Source organism: Pan troglodytes, chromosome 5 (genome assembly GCF_028858775.2).
Source record: "Pan troglodytes isolate AG18354 chromosome 5, NHGRI_mPanTro3-v2.0_pri, whole genome shotgun sequence".
Taxonomy (NCBI): Eukaryota; Metazoa; Chordata; class Mammalia; order Primates; family Hominidae; genus Pan; species Pan troglodytes.
This window is the reverse complement of record NC_072403.2, coordinates 43,379,378-43,395,323: the sequence shown is the minus strand read 5'-3', so window position 1 is coordinate 43,395,323 and position 15,946 is coordinate 43,379,378. Positions and strand designations below refer to the sequence as shown.

The following is a 15,946-nucleotide window of genomic DNA, read 5'->3' as shown; positions in this document are numbered from 1 at the left end:
AATGCCCGAGTCTTCTCTTTTGTGCTCACAAATGCCACCCAATTGCAGCGGCCGCGAAGCTGCATAAATAAGGCAGAGAGAGTGTCTGCCTGGGGCGCTGGCCTCTGGGCTGCCTGCCAGGGCTGTCAGGCCGCCCAGACTTCAATACCAACAGTCTTAAGGGACAAGAAAACAGCTCAGGTAAAGGCTTGGAAGCTCAGAAGGGAAGTGACCCATCTTGTGAGGCGACGGAGATCAGTCTGCTCAGGGCCTTCTGATGCTAGGCTGTCGCTAGGCCCATGACCCGCAGGCTCTCCCCCACCGGGTGGGCACGAATGGTGCCCAGCAGCTGGGGAAGCAGGCCTCTCAAGCGTCACCCTGCTGCATCCCACATCTCATGCTGCTGATGAGCCAGGGTCCACCCTTTCTTTTCCAGCCCACAGGGAGGGGGCTCATCAGGCTGCTAGAGCTCTCAGCAAACACTGCAGAAAGAAGGGAGGATGCTGCCGGGCATGGTGGCTCACGCCTGTAATCCCAGCACTGTGAGAGGCCAAGGCAGGCAGAACACTTGAGCCCAGGAGTTCGAGACCAGTCTGGTCAACAAGGCAAAACCCCGTCTCTACTAAAAATACAAAAATTAGCCGGGCTTGGTGGTGTGCACTATAGTCCCAGCTACCCGGGAGGCTGAGGCAGGAGAATTGCTTGAACCTGGGAGGCAGAGGTTGCAGTGAGCTGAGATCGTGCCATGGCACTCTAGCCTGGGCAACAGAGTGAGACTCTATCTCAAAAAAAAAAAAAAAAAAAAAAAAGCAAGGGAAGATGCCAGCCAGCCCCAAACACCCCAGGACGCTTGGAGAATTCTGGCCATGAAACTCACCTGCTGGGAAACTCTGGTGACCCACCAGGCCCACAGAACATTGTCAAGACCTTTGAGAACATTCTAACGTTCCTCCACAGAGTCTAGCAGTCATTGGTATATGCTGTGTCCCAAAGCACCTTTGAGGAAGGTGTCAGGTGGTGACACTGAGGAAGACAGATATGGTTCCTGCCTTCCCGGAGTTGCAGTGAGGGAATCCGGGCTCTCAGATTCACAAGGCGGAGTGTGGTTTTGCTGGGCCTGGAAGGCTATGGTGCATCTCATGGGCTGGGGCAGCAACTCATTGCAGGTGGTGGGGAGGGAGGGAGAGAAGGAAGCCAGCCTGCTGGGGGTTGTCTGGGCAAACAGAAACCTCTCCCACCTCCAGGCTGGCCGGGAGAAAGGCGCAGCCCCAGGCCCTGACTCTGCCTCCCAGGCTGCCTGCCCTAGGGCACTGCTCATTAATTACCACAGTGCCGCCAAGATAGCCCTGGCCTGGACTCAGTCCCACACCAATTGCCATGTGAGAGGAAAAGAACTGGATTTTGGGGAAAATGACAGAGAAAAAAGAGATCGGCTTCAAGGGAACAGGCCCTGAGTGTAACTTTCTTTCTGGCCCTGGGGAAGACAAGAAACTGCACAATGTGGATTGGAGCACAGGTCCTGGGGCAAGTCCTGGCTCTACTCTACATGCTGTGTGGCTTTGGGTGAGTCACTTGACCTCTCTGTGCTTCAGTGTCCTCATTTGTAAAATGAAAGTAAAGACAATACCAGTGTTCACAAGGCTGTTGTGAGGATTAAATGAGTGAATGCATATTCAGTGCTTAGAGCTGCTCCCAGCACATAGGAAGAGCTATATACGTGTGACTCATGATTACTCTCAGTGAACAAGGTGGCTGGGCCTCCCCAGGGAGGCAGGAACTCTGGGCTGGACCACTTCAGCCTTGTAGGGATGGGCTAAGAGGAGTGAGAAGAAAAGACAGTGAGGGAGGTAGCCCTGGAGCTACAGGCAGCCCCACCTCCTGGATGAACAATGGAAGAAAAGGGAACCCACTGGTCCCAGATCGGTGTGCAGTGTGACACGGCCACATGCACCTTTTACATGTGTATACACTCATATAATCACCATGCAGATCAAGATAATGTTCCCATCACCCCAGAGTGCTCCTTCAGGGCACTGGCCTTTGAACATGGTGTTCCTCAAAGCAGGAAAAATACACCCCCACGGGGCATGAAAGAATCTATTGGGGGGCCGGGCGCGGTGGCTCACGCCTGTAATCCCAGCACTTTGGGAGGCCGAGGCGGGCGGATCACGAGGTCAGGAGATCGAGACCATCCTGGCTAACACGGTGAAACCCCGTCTCTACTAAAAATACAAAAAATTAGCCGGGCGTGGTAGCGGGCGCCTGTAGTCCCAGCTACTCGGGAGGCTGAGGCAGGAGACTGGCGTGAACCCGGGAGGCGGAGCTTGCAGTGAGCCGAGATCGCGCCACTGCACTCCAGCCTGGGTGACAGAGCGAGACTCCGTCTCAAAAAAAAAAAAAAAAAAAAAAGAATCTATTGGGGGCAGAAGAAATGGAATAGAACTTCCACTTCTATCTATTTTACCACATGCTTTTCAACGCCCCTTTTTCTGTATACTTTATAATGCATATATTAGCACAATTGCACATTTAGAATTTACTAATAAATAAGTGTACATTTGCTAGGGATACACGCTGAGTATCTCCTGCTTACCCCTGGTTCTTCACCTCCTCCACCCTGCTCTGAGGCTGCCCTGCATGGTCCCCATCACTCGGGCTCCCTGCCCGCAGGTGTCAGGTAGGATTTGGCTAAGGGGAGGCTCGGGAGATCAGAGGACACTGGCAAAGTGCAGTTGGGGAATTGATTCCACCGCTCCATCCCTGCAGGGCACTGCAGGCAACTCTTTCCTGGAAGCTGCTTACAAGTTGACTCTCTCCTTCCAAATTTGGCTCAGCACCCCCTCCCCTCGTGGTGGTCACAGCCCTGCGGCAGCCAGCCCCTGCTTACTGCACTGTCCCTCCCGGCTCCCCTGCACTCACACCTTTATAAAGAGTCCTTTGTGAAGAAATCTGCTCGTATTACCCTAATTTAAAAGTGGCATCTGTCTCCCGCTGAGACCCTGACCTGATACGCAGCACATCCTCAAAAATATTCTACCCACTGGGGTGTGTGATCCAAGTATTTGGAGATGACTGTTAGTGCACTGGATGGTCCCCATTGGTGGTTCAGGGAGGCTTCCCCTTCCCAAGGGAGAAGTGGAAGGAGCCCCCTTCAGCGTTTGCGCTCAGTTCCATGCTGGGAAGCAGCAAGCACTAAGATGGTTAGCGGAGTTTACTGAGCTCCTGCCTGTACCTCACCAAGGGGTGCCTCCATTCCAGGAGAAGGATGCCCAGGAAGTGGCGGCAGTGCCCTCCTACCCACAGAGCCTGCTGTCTCAGTCCCTGTTTCCTGTCTGGGGATTCGGCTCTTCCTCAAGGGGCCAGCACTGGATTCATGCAGGGTGCTGGTAGCACCGTGATGGCAGCCTCACCCTGAGTAACGTGAGGAGACTTGAATAAAGGGTCTCTACAAAGATGGAGGAAGGGTTTAGGGAAACCAACATGGGGAGCCTCAGAATCTTAGGGCTAGCAAGAGTGGGGAGCCCCCTCTGAGAGTAGCTGCATGAGAGCAGCTGCAAGCAGGGTCAGAGGGACACAGCCACCCTGTGGTGACCTTGCGGGGAGGGAGCTGGGGTAGTAAATTCCCTGTCCTCAGTCTCCTCCCTTCCTCCAAACCCAGCTGCAAGCCAGAGGGCAAGGGAGCCCTTGGATGCAGAGAAGTCAGCATTCCAGGCCAAGAAGGAGGGGGAGCCGGGTGTGGAAAGGGGAGTATGCGTCGGCCGGGACAAAGGGAAGTTTTCCTGGATGCACTGCAAATGACCTCTGTGCCACAAAGGCCTGGCCCCTACCCACAGCGCTGCTCCTTGCCCCTCAGGTGCTCACGGATAACCACATCCCACCTCCACACAACTTCCCTACAGGAATGAGAGCAGAGGGACTGAGCAGTGAGGAAAGGCGGGAGGAGGCTGGAGGAGTGAGCTTCGGGGGATCAAGGCGTGCTTGGAATGTCAGATGAAGAAGCCTGAACTTTCCCCGCAGGCAGAGCCGTGTAAAGCAGACGAGCAGTGTTCTGGCTAAAGCCAGGCCTGAGCAGGTGCCCTCGTGGAGGGGATGCAGGCAGGAGGTGGAAGGAGAGCTCTCTGATTCCTTACTCAGCTCAAAGAGAGGAGGCAGGGAGACAGGAGGCCACTGATACAAACACCGATGCCTCCAGCGAGACATTTAGGAAGAGCCCCCTGAGCCTTTGTTCACTGCCATACACACAGCTCAGCTCAGGCTCTGACTTCCCCTCCGGAGCAGAGGCTTCTGCTGTTGAAGGCTCTGAACTAGCTGGGAAGATGCAGCTAGCAGAGAAGGGGATGAGGGAGCTCTCTCTCCCTCAGCCCCGAGGAACTCAGCGCCGGCTCTGACCCGCTGTGCCTCCGACTGACTGTGCAGCTCTAGGCAGGCTCCTGCCTTTCTCGGGGTGGCAGTGTGCTCATCTGGAAAGCGGCAATAAAGCACCCACTTGCCAGGGTTCTTGGAGGGTGGAATGTGACAGCACAGGTGAAAGCGTGTGTTTCCCATCAGAAGAAACGCGGGGATTGGGGGGGTAGGCAAGTGCCACTTGGTGGGAAGCCCAAAAGAAACGCTAGTCACTGCACATGTCTCATGGAAATGACAGCACCTTTCCCTCTCCCCATGAGGGTTTACTGAGCATCAGTGGGGGCCCTCGCCCTGTGGGCTTCTTGGCGCACAGGAGGAGATGGGGGTCTGCTCTTGTAGGCCGGAAGTGGGGCTGCAGACAAAACACACACACAAAACAATGTGAGAACTCTATGAGGCTGCATTCATCGTTGGGCTGAGTGGAACAGTACAGGTTTCAGTGTATAGGAATCCAAAAAAGGGGGAAATTGGTCGGACGAGGGAGGGAGTTTAGCTAAGCAGGACTGGAGAGGTCAGAATTCCATGACAGGAGTCGCCCAGGTAAAGGCAGGTGCTGGGAGCAGGAACATGGCAGAGGAGGGAGGTGGGCAGGGGGTAGCCCTCTCTCCACCAGCGAGAGCTGGCCGGGAAGGGCTGGATATAAGTCCTGGGGTCCATGCTCTTCCACACCACACCATGTGTGTTGATAACCAAAGACATGGAGACCTCACCCCAGAGGAGCCTCTCAAAGCCCTCGCCCATCTTGCTGACTTTCTTTTGCCTCCTCTGAGCCAAGCCCCATCCCTGAATCAGGCCAGACAGCTGCTTTCATCCTCCAGGCGGCTGAGATCAGCAAGAGAAAGTGACATCTTCCTGTCAGTTCTGGAGTTCCTATAAATTCATTCATTCAGCAAATATTTAGTGAACATTTCCTATTATCCTTCACTACGCTAGGCCCTGGGGATCCATCAGTGAGGAGAAGGAGCTACATTCTAGTAGAGGAAGACAATAAGCAAAACAAATAAGCAAAATATACAGGAAATGCTATCGAGAAAAAGCAAGGGGAATAAGGGAAATTCAGAGGGGATTCAATTTAAAGACAGTAGCCAGGGAGGGCCTCGTGGAGAAGGCAACTTTTGAGTGAAGACTGGAAGGAGGGGATGGAGGGAGCCATGTAGGCTTCAGGAGGGAGGGCATGCCAGGGCCAGGAGTAGGGTGAGAGAGTGAGGCACCTCAGGGACAAATGTTAAGGAGGTGTTCCCTCTACGGTCGTGTTGCAGCCCTGCTCCCCACCACCCTCCCTATTGCAACCAGGCTGACTGTTCTCAAACGCAAATCTGATCACGATGGTGCAAAAGCGCAGAGCTGCCCAAGGGGTTCCCTTGGCCAAGGTATGAAATCAGACTCCTTAGAATGGCCCAAAGACCCAGCTGTCCTCCCAGTCTCCTCTCTCCATTCCCTCCTCCCTGTGCACGCCATGCCTCGTCTTTCTCATGCCTCCACCCTTGCAACCTGGAGCCTGGGCCTGGAACACCCTTCCCCTACCTCTGTGTTCTCCTACCTCTTCTAACTTTTTTTTCTATTAATATTATAAATATTTAGGACCGACATAAAAGGTATAAATAACAATAAAATTAATCCCCATGCACTACCATCTCCACCCAGCTTAAGAAAGAAAACATTACCCATGCAATAGAGCCCCCCCGGGCACCTGCCCCAGGCACATCTATCTCTCCAGTGACTGGGGCCGTCACTATCTTGCTTTTTATATTTACCATTAGTACAGCACAAGTTTGAAAGTTAGCCGTGCTGTGGTTTGAATATTTGTCTCCTCCAAAACTCATGTTGAAAAATTAATTACCATTGTAACGATATTAAGAGGTGGGATCTTTAAGGGGTGATTGGGCCATGAGGGCTCCACCCTCATGTGTGGGTTCATGCCATTATAAAAGGGCAGATTCAACGCCCTCTGGCTCTCTTTTGCCATTCCACTTTTCACCATGCAAAGACTAAGCCTTCCTCGCCTCTGGAGGTCACAGCATTCAAGGCGCCATCTTGAAATCAGAACCACCAAATCTGCTGGCATCTTCATATTGGATTTCCCAGCCTCCAGGACTGCAAGCCAATACATTTCTTTTCTTAAATTCCCCAGTCTGTGGTATTCTGTTATCGCAGCACAAAGGGACTAAGACAAGCAGTATGTAGCACCGTTTTGAATATTTTGAATGTTTTTGAACTTTAAGTGAATGGGATCCTCTGGTTTACATTCCTCTGCAACTTGTCTTTTCATGTAACATTATGTTTGTGAGATTTATCCATGTTGATATGCGTAGATCTAGATCAGAGCTCGGTAAAGTTTTCTGGAAAGGGACAGATTGTTCATATTTTAAGCTTTGTGGGCCCAACAGTCTGTTGCAGCTGCTCAACTCTGTCATTACAGTGCGAAAGCAGATACAGACAATATGTAAATGAATGAATGTGGCCACATTCCAATACAACCTCGTTTACAAAAACAGGCAGCAAGCTGGATTTGGTCCATGGGCCATAGTTTGCCGATCTAGGCCATTTGTTTTCATTGCTGTGTAATATTTCATTGTATGACTACACCACAGTTTATTGATCCATTCTTCTATTCATGGTATGGTTGAATTATCACTCCCAATTCTTTACTCCAGGACTATATAGGACTATACATTCAAACCCTTTGATGTACAGAGTAGATGGAGAATATATCCCCATCCCATTGACTTGGGGTTTGGCCTAATGGAATTTAACTGGGCAAATGCTAAAGAATGTGATGCAAAAGGAGGATTTTTTTGTTGTTCTTGTTGTTTTGAGACGGAGTCTCACTCGGCTTACTGCAACCTCCGCCTCCCGGGTTTAAGCAATTCTCCTGCCTCAGACTCCTGGGTAGCTGGGACTACAGAGGTGTGCCACCACACCTGGCTAATTTTTGTATTTTTAGTAGAGAAGGGGTTTCACTGTGTTGTCCAGGCTGGTCTTGAACTCCTGACCTCGTGATCTGCCTGCTTCAGCCTCCCAAAGTGCTGGGATTACAGGCGTGAGCCACTGCGCCTGGCCACAAATGGAGGTTTTTAATGTGCTTTTATGGTTTAGTTTGGCATCTTGCGGTCCTGCCATTTGCCATAGGAGAGCATGTTCCCAGTAAGCTGTTGTCTCTTCAGCCTGAGTCCCCAAATGAGAGCTACTTGTAGCCAATGTGAACGTGAGTTCACCCCAGCTCACCTGCACTCCTGTGTGCAAGAAATAAATGTTTGTCATTATGAGCCAATGATATTCTTAGGATTGTTTGTTACACAGCTTTATTGCAGCAGCAGCTAATGAATACAATGGACATTTACGTTTTTGATTCTTCGCTGTTGCAACAAAGTTCACGCTCATATACCTCAACTGGTGCACAAATGCATCTTCAACTTTGCTAGTTAATGCCGATTTGCTTTCCAGACTTTTGTACCCACTTGGTTTTGTCAGGTGTCTGCTGATCTGTGGGTGTAAAATTCCATTGCCCATCTAACTCTTACTCATCTTTCACTTCCTGTGGGCCTCCTTCCCTAATGCCCCCATCTGAACTGGGTCCATATACTCATTGCATCCATAGCTCCTTACACTTGCCTTTCTCACAGTCCTGGTATTGTATTTATCTGTTAATCTGTCACCATACAGACAGCCCCTGTCCCCCAGCCCAGGCACTTAGCAAATAATTGTTGAATGAAAGTTTCATGAGAAACTTCAATCAAGCTGGTCAGCTCCTGTCCTAGGGAATGTATACGCTGAGACAACTACCTCATCACAGGCACAGCCCTCATATCAAGGTGTGTCAAAGGACAGAGACTGATTGCTTTTCATGTGGTTATCACACTTGGGCTTTGAATGTGACTTGTTTTTTGCTGAAAATGTAATCATTCCAGGCTGCAATTACAGTAGCTAGAGAGATGTGAGTGAAAGCTAAACCCTAAGGGTCTAAGAAGGTTTTGTGGGCAAATGCCATCTTTAAAAAGCAGGTTACTCACATAATAAATAGCTTGCATTGCTGCACACTGCTGTAAGCACTTTACACATACAAGATAAATATCAGAGGAGGAAACTGAGAAAAGCAACCTGCCCTGGGTGCGCAGCTGGTGAAGGCCTCACTGTAGCCACCATCCTGTTGTTATTTATCACTCCCCCACCCCAAGGTAATTGCGTTAGAGAACAAAGAACTTGACACCTGCCAGAACTACCCCCACCCCCACCACCACCTACCCCCAGCCCCAGCACCACCTACCCCGACCCCCACCACTACCTACCCCCCCACCACCTACCCCCACCCCCCACCACCTACTCCCACCCCCCACCACCTACCCCCACCCCCCACCACCTACCCCCACCCCCACCTACCCCCACCCCACCACCACCTACCCTCACCCCCCACCACCACCTACCTCCACCCCCCACCACCACTTACCCCCACCACCACCACCTACCCCCACCCCCCACCACCACCTACCCCCACCCCTACCACCTACCCCCACCCACCACCACCTACCCCCACCACCACCACCACCTACCCCCACCACCACCACCTACCCCACCACCACCATCACCTACCCCCACCCCCCACCACCTACCCCCACCCCCCAACACCACCTACCCCCACCCCTACCCCCACCCCCCACCACCTACCCCTACCCCCACCCCCACCACCACCTACCCCCACCCCACCACCACCTACCCCCATCCCCATCACCATCTACCCCCACCACCACCACCTACCCCCACCACCACCACCTACCCCCACCACCACCATCACCTACCCCCACCCCCCAACACCTACCCCCACCCCCCAACACCACCTACCCCCACCCCTACCCCCACCCCCCACCACCTACCCCTACCCCCACCCCCCACCACCATCTACCCCCACCTGCACCACCACCTACCCCTAACCCCCACCACCACCTACCTCCAACCTTTGGATGGCATGAGTTTGGTGTATCCAAGGTCACATTTAAAGAACAGAGTTCTGAAAAATCCATGGGAAGACGTCTTTGCTGCCAGTCAGCATGATAGAAAAACATGGGTCTTGGAGCCGGGAGGCAGGTTTTAATCCAAGCTTGGCCACAATCTTAATTTAGATTATTTTGGTTGTAAGGAAAAGAAATCAATAACTTTAATAACTTCAAAACTCCCAAAATGAAGCGGAGAGATGTGTTGTAAGGAATGGGTGGTGCTCTCAAAGGACAATCAAGGGTTGGAACCAAGAATTGGACCATTGATATAACCATGCTGTCATTCTGTCCCCTTCCTCCCTGGGCTAACTATGATCAGCATCTCATCCTAGGGTCAGATTCCTGGGAGTTAAAATCTGATTGGCCCAGCTTTGGTCAGGTGTGTTCCTCTGATCGAATCAGCTGTGACTGGGTAGGTGGGATCACACAAACCTCAGGAAAGGGGGCCTATTGTGAGCTAGGCAGATATTCTCTAGAAGGTGCCTAACGCAGTTACTAATTCACAGTAGACCTTAGGGAAGATACCTTCCTTCCCGGACTCACAGTTCTCATCTGTAAATGAGAGATTTGATCTGTGTCTGGCTCATCATTACATCTACTATGCCTGTTTAATAAATGCTGAATGGACTACAGTGATCTCTATATTAGCTTCTGGTTCTGACCGTCTGTCTTTTAGAATTCTCATATGTAAAGTGTGCGGGTACAAGGAGCTGGCAGCGAGGGAGAAGACGGGGAGAAGGAGGGTGTGCTGACACTGGCCAGGGGTGCCTGGGGACTTCAGCTTAAGCAGTCTTTTTTCTGGGCATCTTTCCAGAGCCAATCTTCTGTCCCCACCAAGCAGCATTCTGGCCAGAATCTGGCTTCTCTAATAAACACTGTCCCTGGAGGGACAGTGCCCTTTATAAGCTATTAAATTGGCCTTCTGACAGTTGCCAACACAATGCCATTTGAGAAGCAAAGTCCAAAGTGGGGGGACTCCGGATTTGATTCTGGTGTCCAGAATCCAGACTCTTCCACTTATTACGTGACGTAGTGGGTCACGGCCCTCTGAGCATCACAGTCTTCGCTGCCCAGACAGATATGAGAATCTGTGTTCTGCCTTATTCATAGAACTGTTTGAGGGATATTGTGTATAAAATTATCCATAATAATTGAACTATATTTGTGGTGTGCTAACTAGATGCCAGGCATAGCGTCATATGCTGAAAAGGGTTATTATGTATAATCCTCACAAGAGCCTTATGAAGTAGCTGCTACTATGATCTCTGTTTCACTGATGAGGAAACTGAGGCTCAGAGGTTAAATAACTTGCCCAAGGTCACACAGTTGATGAAGAGCAGAGTGAGATCCACGCTCTGAACTAGGTTCTAGTACTTTTGTTTGTGGTCCAGTTGTAGACAGACACATTATTATGATTACTTCCCAGGGCCTAAGACCTCTCGGATAAGCTGAACATTGAGACCCACAGAGGTGGGAAACCAAAACTTGGACACCAGAGAAGCAAACTTCTGGGTTTATTCCTTCAGTCTAAAAACTACATGAATCAAAAAATCTGTGGGCTGTAAATGAAGTAACTCAGATCAAATTAGCTCACTCAAAAGAGGGAATTTGTTGGCCTCCACTCTCTGAGGGGCAAAAGTGAGGCTAGGGCACCTGGAATTCAAGTTTCAAACAAGCACCCCCAGGGCAGTCTTCCTCATTGTCTCTCATTGCTGCTGCCCTGTGCTGGCTGCCTGCCCTCTTTCATACTCCATGAGCTTCTTCTCAGGAAGAGAACACTGTTGCCAGCAGTTCCAGGATCACACGTCAGCTGCTCTGCAACCAAAGCTAAGGTGGGATTTCCTTTCCCAGCTACAGGTGAAACAAATCTCAGGAAAGGATTCTTATTGGCCTAGCTCAGATCATGAGTCCTCCCTTCTGAACTAATCACTATGGCTAGGGACATGTGGTTCTATGACTGGCTGCCCCGCTTAGATCATATGCCACCCATGTGAACAGTGGGAGTGGATCTGTTATAAGAAGGTGGGGTGGGAGGGGGAGATGGCAACACCGATGTGAACTCTGGGGGACTCTCTGAAGCCTGGGTCACCTCAATTTGTATCCTTTCCAACTGGCAAGAGCAACCTTGGGTTTCTCCTTCCTCAATCTGTATCTACTAAGAAGTCACCTAATAGGCTGTTAGTTTCTTACTCTCGTTTTCTTCAGAGAGGCTCATATGGTCTTTTATATAGAGGGAGGGGGTGAGTATCCTCTTCTGCAAACTTTTCCATGTCTGGAAAATTGGGGCAATGGAGCCTGCCTTACTTTCCTCACAGAGGTATGTGAGGACCCACAGAGTTAATGGATACAAACACTGCTGTAGAAAGAACAAAGTGCCATATTTACAAACACAGGATCTATTTATTGATTTATTTATGCTCCTTTGTGTTTCAAAAAAGGATTTGAGGTAGCTTAGCAAAATGCACACAATATAGTGGGATAAAAAATAGTAAGGGGATAGAGCGGAGGGAAAACACGGGTAGAAAAATCAAATAAAGCCAGGGAAAATTCTTGTACCTGGAAACTTATGCTCAAAGTCCCTGAACAAGTTTGGTTCTGAGCTTTCTCATGAACAAAGTGGAAAACATGATCAGTTACAAAAGATACAGTAGTCATAGGATAAGAGAATATCAGCATGCCAGGAAAGGCCGCAGAGCTTAGCTCAGCACCAATGTCTGGTAGAAATTTCTTCTCATCAAGAGGATACCGCAGGGTGGGCCAGGCTCGATGGTTCATGCCTGTAATCCCAGTACTTTGGGAGACCGAGGCAGGCAGATCATCTGAGGTCTGGAGTTCGAGACCGGCCTGGCCAACATGGTGAAACCCCGTCTCTACTAAAAATACAAAAATTAGCCAGGCGTGGTGGTGGGTGCCTGTAATCCCAGCTACTCGAGAGGCTGAAGCAGGAGAATCACTGGAACCCAGGAGGCGGAGGTTGCAGTAAGCTGAGATTGCACCAATGCACTCCAGCCTGGGTGACAGAGTGAGACAGGAAAAAAAAAAAAAAAAAAAAAAAAAAGATGCTGCAGGGTGGAGTGGTCTGCATATTCAACAATATATAGAGATCCTTTGGTTTTCATGTCACTGGCTGTCTAATTCAGTTTCATGTGGATTCACTGTCTACAATTTGATTTACGTTAACTAAAAACTGGATACCAACTAAATAGCAAGCACATTCTTTTCCCCTTCCTTCCTTCCTTCCTTTTCTTTCTTTTTGCATGGTAACATGAGGTTGGGTGCAAGGAGTGGTATGTGAGTTTTCCCCAGTGAAATATATGGACAAAAAAGTTCTAGCATCTTGGCTTAGCTGAAATGTATAAAACTCACTAAGACATAAAACTGTTCCAAGCAGGCCATAAAGGCGCTGCTGCCTTTGCCTCAGAACTTGGGCTATAATCTGCTGTCCTGGAACAAAATGCAAACATAAATCAGCTTTCACAGTATTTTTAGCCACCTAAAAAATTCTTCATTTCCTGCCTGAAATGCTTCTGACAGTGAGCAATGCCACTCTCCCTCATTCTTGCTCTGAAAAGCTTCCCTTTGGGCAGCGATGGGGACCCAACACTGGGCCCCACAGCTGAGGCAAGCCCAGAAGGAGGCATGGGATAGAGGAAATGGTCTCCCAGGGTCTCTAGGACAAATAAGCCAGGGATGTGGCTAGCGTATAAAGTGCTTTCATGCAAAGTTGGAAAGGGCGCCCCTCCTTGGCACAGGAAGCCCTGTGGGTTCCCACTTGGGATGCCCTCTCCTGCATCTTTGCCTGATGCAATCTCATCTGTCCTCCTGGACCCAGAGCCTCCACAAAGCCATCCCCAAATACCCACCCCATTCTCTTGTTTCTGCACTCCTAATGCATCAACAGTGAGTACCAGACAGCTGGCATTTAATTATATGATGTCTGGCATGCACTATTTCATGTTGTCAGTCTGTCTCTCTAACTAGATTAAAGAGATCTTGAGGTAATCGTTAGTTCTTACTTTATATGTCTCCCTTACAGCTAACGAGGAAGCTTTATGTCTTCCTCGTTATGTCTTACAAATAACAAGGTCATGAAAAACAGGAACCTAGGGTGACTGTCTCATTCTCCCCACTGTACCCATTGAGCAGACAAAATTAAGAGCCAAAGAGGAGGCTTGACCTGCCCAAGGTCATGCAGTGAGAACTTGGGCTAGCCAGGAACGACTCCAGTTCTCCTGTCTGTCAATGCAGCATTCGACTTTCCTGAAACACTTAGTTCTAAAACCCCCAATAGGAGGTTCAGAACCACAGCTCCCTGGGGTAATAAAGACAGACAGACAGACAGCTGGCCCACAGTAATCCATCTGCTCATGGGCAGAATTTCCAACATGGAGGCAAGTCAAGCTGCTCTAAGGCTCAGCAAACAGCCTCCATGGGAATCCAGGCTGGGTCTCTGTATGTGTCAGGGGGATGAAAGGACCTCGGTGGGGTACCTGGAGCGCTTGCATCCTCCCTGACACCACGCAGGTCACTATTGTCTGTGATGTCTGGGGCAAAGGAAACCCGTAATTGATGGTCTTAGCAGGAAGGACACATAAACAGGTGGAGAGGGCATCTCCTGTTTACAGAGAAACGCTTGTGTTTGCAAGGGGCTGCCTTTTTGCAGTGAACTATGCACCCATGATAGCAGGAAACCACCCAAGTATTTGCCCCAAATTTATAACAACAGATACAATAGTGTCAAAGCTGATAGAAACTGAAAACAAAATAATCACAAAAAATACCCATGGCAACAATTGCTAAACAAAACCCTATAACGACAAGCTGGCAGCAGCCTCATCAGTCCTGCTGAGCCTCTCCTAGGCACTCACAAGCCACAGCACCCGCCACTTAGTACTTCTCACAAACACCCTATGAGTTTGGTATGATGTGCTTGTTTTATAGATGTGGAAGCTGAAGCTTACGGGGCTGAAGTATCTTGCCTCACATCACAGGCTGCTAAGAAGCAGAGCTGGGATTGGCATCCAGGTTGATCTCCCTCTAAAAGCCTCCCCTTTCACTGCAACCCACATAGACTCTCATTCCAATCCCACTTCAAGCATTTCTTCCCATTATCAGACCTGTGGGACAAGGTTTGGTTGGGAAAACACGAGGCTCTTCAGGAAGACAGACAACAGATTGCCCATCATTTCATGGACAAGGGACCGACATGAGGCGCACCCAGATCTCTGTGGCTTTTTCTTGGTGCCAAACAAATGCAGAAGGAGTCACTTCTCAAAGAACACAGTGTTTTTCTTCCTCTTCTCACCTCCCCTGGGCCGGTGCCTGTGATAATTGGGAAGCACAGAGTCTGGTTTTTCCGGGATTGGAACCAATGCTGTGAAGAGTGTTCTGACAATAAATGTTGATTGACAGTTGATGGACAATGTTCTTGAATCAGTTTTTCCTGTGCTGGGTGTTAAGCTGAGAACTGCACTAAACAACTGCTCAACAACCTGCTTCCTGTTCAGATAGAATTTACTACACTCTCTCTCTGTGGGCCTCAGTCAGGCAGCCAGGCGAGATGGTATCTCAGACGCCTTCCAGCTCCATCACTCAATGTCCCTATCAAGAAGAGAACACAGATCTGAAAACATTTTTCCCCCTAACACTGACTTGGGGTTATTATTCACATACAAAAACACAGGCACCAACAGAGATAACTGGTCAGGAAATAAGGAGCTTTGATTCTGGTCTCATACTCTTTGACCTAGTAATTCTACTTCTGTGAATTTATCTTAAAGAAAGAATCCAGAGGACAGAGCTGTGTGCACGAAAAGGTTTGCTTTCGCAATATTTGGAGTTACTGTCAATAAAATGATGTCCAATGCAAGAATGCGAGAGACTCACTTGGTGGCACATGAGGCCACTGCAAATGATAATTTCAAAGACACAGAAAAACATACTTGGCAGTGTTTTTCAAATTGCAGTTCAACCTCCATTAAGGGGTCATGAAATAAACCTAAGAGGTGTCCTGCCACCAACTTGTTTTTGTTTATTTTTTTGAGATGGAGTTTCGCTTTTCACCCATGCTGGAGTGCAGTGGCACGATCTCGGCTCACTGCAACCTCCGCCTTCCAGTTTCAAGTGATTCTCCTGCTTCAGCCTCCCGAGTAGTTGGGTTTACAGGCGCCCACCACCACGCCCAGCTAATTTTTGTATTTTTCGTAGAGACGGGCTTTCACCACGTTGGCCAGGCTGGTCTCAAATTACTGACCTCGTGATCTGCCCAGCCTCCCAAAGTGCTGGGATTGAGAGGTAAAGCCAGCTGGACTTCCTGGGTTGAGTGGGGACTTGGAGAACTTTTCTGTCTAGCTAGACAATTGTAAACGCACCAATCAGCGTTCTGTGTCTAGCTAAAGGATTGTAAATGCGCCAATCAGCACTCTGTAAAAACCCACCAATCAGCGCTCTGTGTCTAGCTAAAGGATTATAATGCACCAATCAGCACTCTGTGTCTACCTAGGGATTGTAAATGCACCAGTCAGTGCTCTGTAAAAACGCACCAATCAGCGCTCTGTGTCTAGCTAAAGGATTGT

The 15,946-nt window shown here is 49.6% G+C and overlaps 1 long non-coding RNA gene across 1 annotated transcript; it reads right to left on the bottom strand.

The window, feature by feature from the left end:
• Positions 1 to 4,765: 4,765 nt before the first annotated feature.
• LOC129144247 (uncharacterized) lies at positions 4,766 to 9,662 on the bottom strand. The gene is made up of 2 exons (XR_008548481.1): positions 9,326 to 9,662; positions 4,766 to 7,616 (listed from the first exon to the last, which is right to left on the bottom strand). It is a non-coding gene; the product is annotated as an uncharacterized LOC129144247 (long non-coding RNA).
• Between the last annotated feature and the right edge of the window lie 6,284 nt (positions 9,663 to 15,946).